The following is a 12,379-nucleotide window of genomic DNA, read 5'->3' as shown; positions in this document are numbered from 1 at the left end:
GAATCTGAGAAAAAGCATCATTATTATCAACAATAAGGACTTCCAAATTTTAAGATGTGACAAAGAACGATGAATAATAAAACACAAACTCTGGAATTCAAGAGACCTGAAACCTTCGGGCCTAGATTGAACATTTATTATCAATGTGACAGGGGAAATTTGCTTCAACTTCTCTGAGTTTCACTTCTTATTATAAATTGGGATGGAATACCTTTAGGGCTACTGAAAGCTCTGGATAAATGTGCTATCTCTGTAACATCTATTACTTATTTTAAAATTTCAAATAATTTTCATGCCACTGTTTTGAGATTGTTAGAAAAATTGTGTTTGTTCTTCTAGTCCTCTATTTATAGAGTGAAAAATGGCTGTGGTTCCGTTTGGTATGTTACTCTTTACTACATCATTAATGATGCCTCAGAGATGTCCTCCTATAACAATGTTTATTTGGTCTTATAACCACCTAAATATATATAATTGCATTCTTTGTTGCCTTAATTTCAGTATAACCACTGTAACCACGTTGTTTTCTGGCAAATGATTTCTGTTGAAAGCAAAGTTACCTTAACTGAACTTGGCTTAATTGATTTGTTCAATGGAAACACTAAGAATAGCATTTGAAAGGTTTAAATTAGTCTAAAACTGGTTACAGGAGCTAAGGGATGAAATAATGCCACAAGCAAGGCCCTACTTGTCAAAGCATCTCCACTGGAGAATTCTTTTAAATAAATCCCATTTTTGATTCTCAGGACTATAGAGCCTCTAAATGACAACTGTTCATTCCATCATTAAGTGCCAAAGTATGTCATATCCTATACACACCATAATATTAAAGAAAATAACCAACATGCATGCAATGGTAAACAAAATTAATGATTCAGACAATTATAAAAAGAACACTGAGCTATTAAAATTGGTCTGGTCTTTAAGAAATTTCAGCCCAACAGTACATATGCTGTTAAAAATAGCAATAACATAACAAGTAGTCATTAGAATTTGCATATGTGAATGAGAATTTTCTTAATTGCAAAGTACATTCTCGAAATTATTTAGAAACTTTAAATCAGCACAACAAAGAATAATAAGTTTAAGGAGTAAAATGTTTTAGGGGATTTTCAAATGCAAATGATGCCAGCAACAACAGAAAATTGCTTTCTTTCCCCAAATCAAATATTTCATTTGAATAAAATATTGTGACAGCAATTTTTTTTTTCTAAATAAATTCAGTGATACCTCCATTCAAATGAGATTCTGTTTTCTGAAAACCTCAAGTGTTCCTGAAACAGAATTGAGTTGAACTGAGTCCAGGAATTTCCAAAATAACAGACACAAACTTTTGCTATTAAATCATCCATTTAACAATTACTTGTCAATAATTTATTACCCGGGAGTCACTATGCAAAACGTTAGGGAAATACTGATGGACAAATCTTGAGATAACTTTCCCATCTAGAAACATAGACTATACCTACTTTTCTCTGTACTTCTCACCAAAAAAAGCTAAAAGCCCTAAAAAATATATATAAAATAAACTTAAGATTACCCTGAAAGCTTGAGAGATTAAGTCAGGCCAGCTAAGGAGTTCAAGATCCAAGGGATAATGGTAATGAGTTCCCTAGATTTTTGTGTAACCTCATGACTGGATCATGAAGAAGCTGGCAGCCTGGAAATACCAACAGATGTCAACAGAAATCCCCTCAAAAGCCTGTGTCTGTGGCCAAAAGACCATGAAAGAGGCAGCTAAACAAGACAGGGGACTTTTAACCACTTTTCTTCCGGTGAATGCCACAGACCAAGTTGCAACTGAATCCCACCAAAGGCCAAGTGGTGCACCTAGACTTCCACTCTTGCCAGGCTGTAGCAAGATGATTCAACTCACCTGCCAGGGTGATGCTGCAGAAGACTGAGTGGGGAGCAACTCATCCTGGCTTGAACAGAAAGCCTCACGACTCCAGCATCAGTGGAGTCTAGTGGGAGCAGTGAGGAGACGTCCCTCTCCCCAGTCCTCTCCCTCACAGCTAAAGATAGAGCCAGCAGATAGTGTCACACTAGCAAGGGTAGGGTCTGAATTGGTACTCCAGCCCAGCTTCACAACAGAGTGCCTCATTTCTAGGTGTCAAAGGAGGCTGAGTCCAAACTTTCACCTTAACTGGCAGTAACGAGGTTAGCACTTCCCACCTTTTACCTCTCAGGCAATACAAGAAGCAAAAAAAAAAAAAACAAGACTTAAAGAAGATGCAGATTATTACAGCATGAAAAGTTTTCAAGTTTCATTGATTATAACTCATTGTAACATGAACCAGGAACATCTCAAATTGGATGGAAAAAGAACCATCAGACAGCAAGAGGATGCAGATATTAGAATTATAGAACAAGAATTTTAAAGCCCTATAACAAATGCATAAATAAATATTGCAAACATGTTTGAAACAAATGAAAAAATAGAAAATATCAGTAAAGAAATAGAATGTGTAAAGATGAACCAAATGGCCATTTTAGAACTAAATATTGTGATCATAAAATTAAAATAACTCAGTGGATGTGTGTAACAGCAAAATAGAGAGGACAGGTTGGGGGCGGGGGAGCAGTGAACTTGAAGAGCACCATAGAAATTATTGAATCTAAATTAATAAAGAGAAAATAGATGAAAAAATAATTAGCAGAGACTCAGAGAGATGTCGAAATATAATAAAAGATTAATATTTGTGCCACCAGAGTCCCAAAAGGAGAGGGGTTGTGTATGTGTGTGCATGTGTGTGTGTTGAAGAAATAATGGCTGAAAATTTCCAAAACTGGGGCAAAAAACACAAGCCTGTAGAATTCGCTGGTTCCTAGAAATATTCTAATTTCAGATTGAGAATATGGATGTATGGAGGAGGGAATAGATATCAACAAATATAGTAACTATTTGAACAAAACAATGATAGAGAGATAAACTGACTAGAAAATAGAAACACACTTCTCAGGAATATGGATGTGCGAATCTGACCTTCAAGGTATGGCAGTTAGCAAAGGGAAATGCAAAACAAAAAAAGGAAAGATTAACAAGGAGTGAAAATCTTTGGCTTCTATTTGTTACTCTGACACGCGAGTGTTTCTGACTTTCATGTCATACATATTTTTAATGAAAGGTGATGTAGATTCCAGGCCTGAAGTGGAGTGGCAGCAGCTTTTCAGAAGATAGGAGTGATATAAATGGTTTAACAGTTCTATGCAGGTCCAGTGATAGCTAGCGAATGAGAACTGGAAGAATAATACACAGAATGGAGGCAACTGACTTTTGGAATGGTAAGTAAAGACCTGAGTAAATTCACTTGTGCTCTGAAATAATAATACCATGGAAAAAACCACTAAATTAATCATTGTAGAACATTAGTGTTTAAACAAACCCACAGAATAAGCTGAAAGTTGTCTCTCAAAGAGAGAATCCTGGACCTCAGTAAGACAGCAAGGTCCATGACACTTACCAAAGACATCCCCCAAAATGAAAACTATAAAGCAATATCCCTTATGACTATGGATATAAAAATTCCCAACAAAATGCTAGCACACTAAATTTACTAATATATGAAAAGGATTATAGAATGTGACCAAGTGGGACTGTCTCACAAATGCAGACATTTTTGATTGGCTCACATATGAAAACCAAAAGAATGTAGTATATCATATTAATAGAAAAAGCATAAAATTACACTCTTATTTCAATACTGGCAGAAAAAACTTTTGACAGATCTAAGCTTTTTCCATTAATAGAACATTTAATGACCAGGTTGTTGTTCAGTCATTAAGTCATCTCCAATGCCTTGAGAATCTATGGACTACAGTATGTCAGGCTTCCCTGTCCTTCACCATCTCCAGGAGCTTGGTCAAACTCATGTCCACTGATAGGTAAGGCCATCCAACCATCTTATCCCCTGTCATCCCCTTCTACTCCTGCCTTCTATCTTTTCCAGCATCAGGGTATTTTCCAATGAGTTGGCTCTTCATATCAGGTAGCCAAATTATTGTACCCTCAGCAAGAGCATCAGTCCTTCCAGTGAACGTTCAGGGTTGATTTCCTTTAGGATTGACTGGTTTGATCCCCTTGCAGGCCAGGGGACTCTCAAGAGTCACCACAGTTGGAAAGCATCAATTGTTTGGTACTCAGTCTTCTTTATGGTCTAACGCTCACATCCAAACATGACTACTTGAAAAAGCACAGCTTTAACTACATAGACCTTTGTCAGCAAAGTAATGTCTCTGCTTTTTAATATGCTATGTTTGTCAAAGCTTTTCTTCCAAGGAGCAAGCAACCTTTAATTTCATGGCTTCAGTCACTGTCCTCAGTGATTTTAGAGCCCAAGAAAATAAAGGCTTTTACTGTTTCCATTGTTTCAGCATGTATATACATGAAGTATTGGAACTGGATACCATGATCTTGGCTTTTGAATATGGAGTTTTAAGTCAGCTCTTTCACTTTACTCTTTCATATGCATCAAGAGGCTCTCTAGTTCCTTTTTGCTTTCCGCCATAAGGGTGACATCATTTGCCTATCTGAGGATATTGATATTTCTCTCAGTAATCTTGATTCCAGCTTGTGTTTCATTCAGGCCAGCATTACACAATCATGATGTACTCTGCATATAACTTAACTAAACAAGATGACAATATACAGCCATGACACACTCCTTTCCCAATTTTGAACCAGCCTGTTGTTCATGTCTGATTCTAACTGTTGCTTCTTGACCTGCATATAGGTTTCTCAGGAGGCAGGTAAGGTGGTCTATTGTTCCCATCTCTTTAAGAATTTTCCACAGTTTGTTGTGATCCACACAGTCAAAGGCTTTAGCATAGTCAATGAAGCAGAGATAGATATTTTTCAGAATTCTCTTGCTATTCCTATGATCCAATGGATGTTGGTAATTTGATCTCTGGTTCCTCTGCCATTTCTAAATCCAACATGAACATCTGGAAGTTCTTTGTTTCTGTACTGTTGATCCCTAGCTTGGAAAATTTTGAGCAGGAACTTGCTAGTGTGTGAAATGAGCAATTGTGTGGTCGTTTGAGCATTCTTTGGCATTGCCTTTCTTTGGGATTGGAATGAAAACTGACCTTTTCCAGTCCTGTGGCCACTGCTCAGTTTCCCAAATTTGCTGACATACTGAGTGCAGCACTTTAACAGCTTCATCTTTTAGGATTTGAAATAGCCCAGCTGGAATTTCATCATCTCCACTAGCTTTGCTGATAGCGATGACACCTAAGGTCCATTTGAATTCACACTCGTGGATATTAAGCTCCAGGTGAGTGATCACACCATCGTGGTTATCTGACTCTTTTTTTTTTTTTTTTTATAGATATTCTGTGTATTCTTGCCACCTCTTCTTAATAGTTTCTGCTTCTGTTAGGTCCATATGGTTTCCGTCCTTTTTGTACCTATCTTTGCATGAAATATTCCCTTGTTATCTCTAATTTTCTTGAAGAGATATCTAGTCTTTCCCATTCTAATGTTTTCCTCTATTTCATTGCACTGATCATTGAGGAAGGCTTTCTTATTAATCCTTGCTATTCTTTGGAACTTTACACTTAGATGGAAATATTTTTTTTCCTTTTCTCCATTGCCTTTTGCTTCTCTTCTTTTCTCAGCCATTTGTAAGGCCACCTCAGACAACCATTTTGTCTTCTTGCATTTCTTTTTCTTGGGGATGGTTTTGATCTCCACCTCCTATACAATGTCATGAACCTTTGTCCATAGTTTTTCAGGCACTCTGTCTGTAAGATCTAATGTCTTGTACGTGTTTGTCATTTCCACTCTCTAATCACAAGGGATTTGATTTAGGTCCTTCCTGTATGGTCTAGTGATTTTCCCTATTTTTTACAATATAAGTCTGAATTTTGCAATAAGGAGTTCACGGTCTAATCCACAGTCAGCTCCCAGTCTTGTTTTGCGGACTGTGAAGAGTGCCTCCATCTTCAGCTTCTAAGAGTATAATTAATCTGATTTCAGTATTGTCCATCTGGAATTATCCTTGTGTAGAGCCATCTCTTATGTTTTTGGAAGAGTGTGTTTACTATGACCAGTGTGTTCTATTGGCAAAACTCGGCTAGCTTTTGCCCTGCTTCATTCTGTACTTCAAGACCAAACTTGCCTGTTACTCCAGATATCTCTTGACTTCATACTTTTGCATTCCAGTCCCCTCTAATGAAAAGAACATCTTCTTTGGATGCTAGTTCTAAAATATCTTGCAGGTCGTCATAGAACCGTTCAACTTCTTCAGCATTACTGTTTGAAGCATGTACTCGGATTACTGTGTTATTGTGAGGTAGTTATAATAGAAAACAGGAGTCCAAAATGGCGGTGGCTAAAACACAAGGAAGAGAAAAACCTGCAAAAATACAACAAAGGAAGGTTCGAGGACCGGAGTGAGGACTTCAGGTAGAACAGCACTCCTGACTAAGCATAGGGCAGGCCCAGGAGGAAGAAAAAAACATATAAAAAGATGAGCCAAGGGCTCTCACTCCCTCTCTCTCTCCTGCATGCGTGGGCTCTTTCTCTCTCTCTCTCTCTTTCCCCCCCATGTGTGGGCTTTCTCTCTCTCCACCCCCGCCCCTGCGTGCATGTGGGCTCTTTCTCTCTCTCTTTCTCTCTCTCTCTCTCATGCACTGGCCCACTCCTCCACTCTCTTCTCTTCACATCTTTGGGTTGGCATGCCCTCATGCTTGGAGGATGGATTCTCTTGCTATCTTCTAAATAAAATAGAGCTGTAACATTTCAGGCAAAGATGGGTTCTATAAAGGACAGAAATGGTATGGACCTAACAGAAACAGAAGATACTGAGAAGAGGTGGCAAGAATACACAGAAGAACTGTACAAAAAAAATCTTCATGACCCAGATAATCACAAAGGTGTGATCACACACCTAGAGCCAGACGTCCTGGAATGTGAAGTCAAGTGGGCCTTAGAAAGCATCACTACGGACAAAGCTGGTGGAGGTGATGGAATTTCAGTTGAGCTATTTCAAATCCTGAAAGATGATGCTGTTAAAGTGCTGCACTCAATATGCCAGCAAATTTGGAAACCTCTGCAGTGGCCACAGGACAGGAAAAGGTCAGTTTTCATTCCAATGTCAAAGAAAGGCAATCCCAAAGAATGCTCAATCTACTGCACAATTGCACTCATCTCACACACTAGTAAAGAAATGCTCAAAATTCTCCAAGCAAGGCTTCAGCAATATGTGAACTGAGAACTTCCAGATGTTCAAGCTGGTTTTAGAAAAGGCATAGGAACCAGAGATCAAATTGCCAACATCCACTGGATCATCAAAAAAGCAAGAGAGTTCCAGAAAAACATCTATTTCTGCTTTATTGACTATGCCAAAGTCTTTGACTGTGTGGATCACAATAAACTGTGGAAAATTCTGAAAGAGATGGGAATACCAGACCACCTGACCTGCCTCTTGAGAAACCTGTATGCAGGTCAGGAAGCAACAGTTAGAACTGGACATGGAACAACAGACTGGTTCCAAATAGGAAAAGGAGTACGTCAATGCTGTATATTGTCACCCTGCTTATTTAACTTATATGCAGAGTACATCATGAGAAACACTGAGCTGGAAGAAGCACAAGCTGGAATCAAGATATCCAGGAGAAATATCAATAACCTCAGATATGCAGATGACACCACCCTTATGGCAGAAAGTGAAGAGGAACTAAAAAGCCTCTTGATGAAAGTGAAAGAGGAGAGTGAAAAAGTTGGCTTAAATCTTAATATTCAGAAAACTAAGATCATGGCATCTGGCCCCATCACCTCATGGGAAATAGATGGGGAGACACTGGAAACAGTGTCAGACTTTATTTTGGGGGGATCCAAAATCACTGTGGATGGTGACTGCAGCCATGAAATTAAAAGACACTTACTCCTTGGAAGGAAAGTTATGACCAACCTAGATAGCATTTAAAAAACAGAGACATTACTTTGCCAACAAAGGTCCATCTGGTCAAGGCTATGGTTTTTCCGGGGGCCATGTATGGATGTGAGAGTTGGAGGGTAAAGAAAGCTGAGTGCCAAAAAATTCATGCTTTTGAACTGTGGTGTTGGAGAAGACTCTTGAGAGTCCCTTGGGCTGCAAGGAGATCCAACCAGTCCATCCTAAAGGAGATCAGTCCTGGGTGTTCATTGGAAGGACTGATGCTGAAGCTGAAACTCCAATACTTTGGCCACCTCATGCAAAGAGCTGACTCATTGGAAAAGACCCTAATGCTGGGAGGGATTGGGGGCAGGAGGAGAAGGGGGTGACAGAAGATGAGATGGCTGGATGGCATCACTGGCTTGATGGGCATGAGTTTGAGTAAACTCTGGGAGTTGGTGATGGACAAGGAGGCCTGGCATGCTGCAATTCATGGGGTCGCACAGAGTCGGACATGACTGAGCAACTGAACTGAACTGTAACACTGATTTGTTTAAGAGCTATAACACGGTTTGTCCAAGACCGGAGAGCTGTGATGCACTGAGGGCTTTAATGTCCGTCGCTCCCAATCTTTATTGTGATGAGACAGAACTGAGGAGCATACACTCGCCTGACATCTATGGTGCTGTGACTCAGGTTTAACCTGGCTGAAACAACTTTTGCTCAGAAAAGGCCAAGCATAGCAGGAGCCCAACTTGGTGAAAGTTCCCGTGGTTGAAGCAGAATGTGAAGAAAACCCAGAGAAAGGGAAGTGACAAGAGGCCCGTTGTGCTGGAGACCAGGACAGTGAAAAATGAACTCAGCAGAAAGCTCATATGGCTCAGCCTCAGATTCCAAAAGACCTCTGGTAAGGTAGGGGGGTCCTCTCTCCTATGGCTGGAGGCACATGCCTAACAAAATCTTAATTCCTTTACAATCTCTCATTTCTTGTTTCCTTAATCCCCCAGTGAAAAGATGGGTGGCAGTGGGTGCAATTGAGGGACTCTGGAGAGGCTACTGTTTGGTATGTCCCACAGGCACTATCTGCTGGGCCCCTGTAGCTGTTACCCAAGCCGGTGGGGGTTCTTCTGTCCTTACTCTTCTCTGTGCCAAGGATCAGGCCAATGAAAACTTTGAGCACTGGTCAGATATTTAGCAGATTTTCTGGCAGGCTATGAAGGGGATCCCTTGGCACGTTTTTCCCACTGATTTTTTTCCTCCTATCCTTCAGCTCTCTCTGGGGACTCAAGTCCGGCCAAAACCAAGGATACCTGGCTTCAGGACCTAATGAAACTCAGGCTCTGATACCTCATTGCAAAAATTCAGTGAGAGACAAAGCATAGATAAAAGAGGTGGATTTGTTAGGATTCAAAGAGAATCTTCAGGCCAAAGCTGAGGGCAAGGGCTCAGACCATGGAATGTGATCTGGCTAGGTTTTGCGAGTGGGGTGAATTCATATGCTAATGAGTGGGAGGATCATTCCAACCACTGGGGAACCACTCCTCCCTCTTTTGACAGTGACTTAGAGCTGTCCTGCCACCTCTGGGTGTGTCTGTTGGCTTATATATTGGGGATTAAGGTTTACTTGAATTTGACTTGTCATCTTGGACCCAGCTAATTTTAATTGGTTTACGTTATTTCCTGTGCTATGTCATTCTTTCAAAGGTTGTGCTCTGTCTCCTTCCCTCCTGTTTCATGCTCCTTTCTTCAGCCCCATCCGGGCCCACAATGTTGTCTCTACAATCTTCTTTAGGGACAACCAGAAAATAGCTGACCTTGGGAGGGAAATACTGTATAATATCCAACCCATTGATTCTACCCAGTACTGGTCATGCTGGATACCTTGGGGACACTCAAACTCCAATCCGGGGGTCTCAGGAGGTCAACCTGCCTTGACCTGCTTTGACCTGCCTAGGGATCTGGTCTTTGAAAAGTTGTCACGCCTCAACCTGCTCGGGGATCCGCCAGTCCCATGGGTCTCAGGAGGTCGTCACGCCTCGACCTGCCCAGAGACCGAATTCTCGGGAGGCCGTCACACCTTGACCTGCCCGGGGAATCGATCTCTAGAAGGCTGTCACACCTCAGCCTGCCTGGGGATCTGTACCCTGACCCAGGGATGCCTGGCTCTCAGGTTGCAACAGTACTAGGTAGGATGAGCTTACATCATGATATCTATTCCCATCCACGGTGGGCAAACCAGCAATGAGTTAAGATTACAACCCCTTAATCTTACTCAGCACTGGTCATGCTGGAGATATTGGGGATGCCCACCTCCAGTCAGGGGCCCAGGAGGTCAACCTGCCTTGACCTGCCTAGGGATCTGGTCCTCCAACGGTTGTCATGCCTCAACCTGCTCAGGGATCCGCCAGTCCCAGGGGTCCCAGGAGTTCATCACGCCTCCACCTGCCCAGAGACCGAATTTTCGGGAGGCCGCCACACCTCAAGCTGCCTGGAGATTTGATCTCTAGGAGGCTGTCACACCTTAGCCTGCCTGGGGATCTACACCCTGACCTGGGAATGCCTGGCTCTCAGGTTGCAACAGTACTGGGTAGGATAAGCTTCAGAAAGATTCACCCCCTAAGGAAGTCCACCCATGAAAACTGAAGGAAGTCTATTACTTGTGGGACTTTGCCCAGTCTCAGCAATAATTCAGGAGCCCAGTGAGTACCCCATTGCCTTTCTGGAAAGGCTAAAAGAGGCCCTCCAAAAGTTTACCAATCTGGACTTAGAGTCCTACGAGGGACAGATGATTTTAAAGGACAAATTCCTGTCCCAATGTGCATCAGATATCAGAATTAACTTACAATCGCTACAGCAGCAGGACCCTGCTGCCTCTTTCGATGAGATGGTCCAGAGAGCCACCAATACCTTTTATAACAGAAGACAGGAGAAGGAGGCCAAGGCCCAGGAGAGTGAGAAAAGGAAAGAGACAAGGAATGCTTAGATGCTGGACACCCTCCAGAGAAGCCCTTTGGCACACCCTGATTCCCTGAAGGACAAGGCATGAGGAAAATGCCTAATCTGTAGACAGGCAGGGCCAAAGAGTGTCCAAACCATGACAAGTCTCCTAGAATGGTTTGCCACAAATGCCATCAACTGGGACATTGGGATGCACTCTGTTCTGGGGACCCAAGAGCCTCATGGTCAAGTGCCAAGCCTTCCCTCACAATGGTTCAACAGGGCTGAAGCAGCCTGTTCCAGCCAGCCCGCCTGTCACAGATAACTATCATGGGGCTGGAGCCAAGGGTGCAACTGGATGTGGCAGGTAGGTCCAAGAATTTCTTCATTGACACAGGTGCTACCTACCCTGTCTTGATCTCCTAGTCCAGAGCCTTCTCCTCCCAAACCTGTACCATTTTGGGTGCTACAGGAAAAGCAACTACTAAAAGATTCACCCAAGCACTTCTTTGTTGCTGGGATGGACAAATATTTTCCCACCAATTTCTGGTGGCCCCTGAGTGTCCTACTCCTTTATTGGGAATATATATGCTCACTAAACTGGGGACCACCCTTGTGATGGGAAGCTTTTCAGCTCCTAGAGCTCTACAGCTCCTGGTTATTACTGAAGAACCCATTACACCTTCTCCAATAGAGAGAGAACAAAAACTATGGGAAGACAAAATTAACCCCCAGGTGTGGGACCGGGGAATTCCTGGACGAGCCCACCAAGCTGAACCGGTCATCATTGTCCTCCAAGATCCCACTCAGTTTCCTAACTGGAAACAATATCCCCTCAAAAGAGAGGCTTGGGGAGGGACTACAACCTTTAATAAATAAATCCCTTGCTGTGAGCTATTGGTCCCCACCAGTTCGCCATGTAACACCCCAATCCTCTCAGTAAAGAAAAAGGATGGAACCTGGCAAATGGTTCAAGATCTCCAGATCATAAATGAAGTTGTAGTCCCCCTCCATCCCATAGTACCCAATCCCTATGTAATCTTGGGAGAAATCCCACCCAGTGCCAAGTGGTTTACAGTCTTGGATCTCAAAGATGCATTTTTTTTTTTTTTTTTGCATGCCACTGGCTAAAGAATCCCAACATATTTTTGCCTTTGAGTGAGAGGCCCCAGGAGAAAAACATCAACAGATGACTTGGACAGTTTTACCTCAGGGGTTCAGAGATAGCCCCCACTTGTTTGGACAGGTCCTTAGCCAGTATCTCCTAGATCTGGACCTGGGACCTAATGGGAAAATATTACAATACATAGATGACTTACTAATCTGTTCAGATGAGGAAAATGCCCAACAACATGCAATTCAGGTTCTAAACTTTTTTGCATGAAGGGGATATAAACTCTCCTGTGCTAAGGCACAAATGGTCGAGACAAAGGTCACTTACCTGGGAGTTCAGATTATGCACGGGTCCAGGAGGCTGTCCTCTGATCGGGTACAAGGAATCCTCCAGTTGTCTTCCCCCACAACTCAAAAACAATTATGAGCTTTCCTGGGACTAACTGGAT

Source organism: Cervus canadensis, chromosome 9, assembly GCF_019320065.1.
Source record: "Cervus canadensis isolate Bull #8, Minnesota chromosome 9, ASM1932006v1, whole genome shotgun sequence".
Taxonomy (NCBI): domain Eukaryota; kingdom Metazoa; phylum Chordata; class Mammalia; order Artiodactyla; family Cervidae; genus Cervus; species Cervus canadensis.
Note: the sequence above shows the minus strand (reverse complement) of the source record.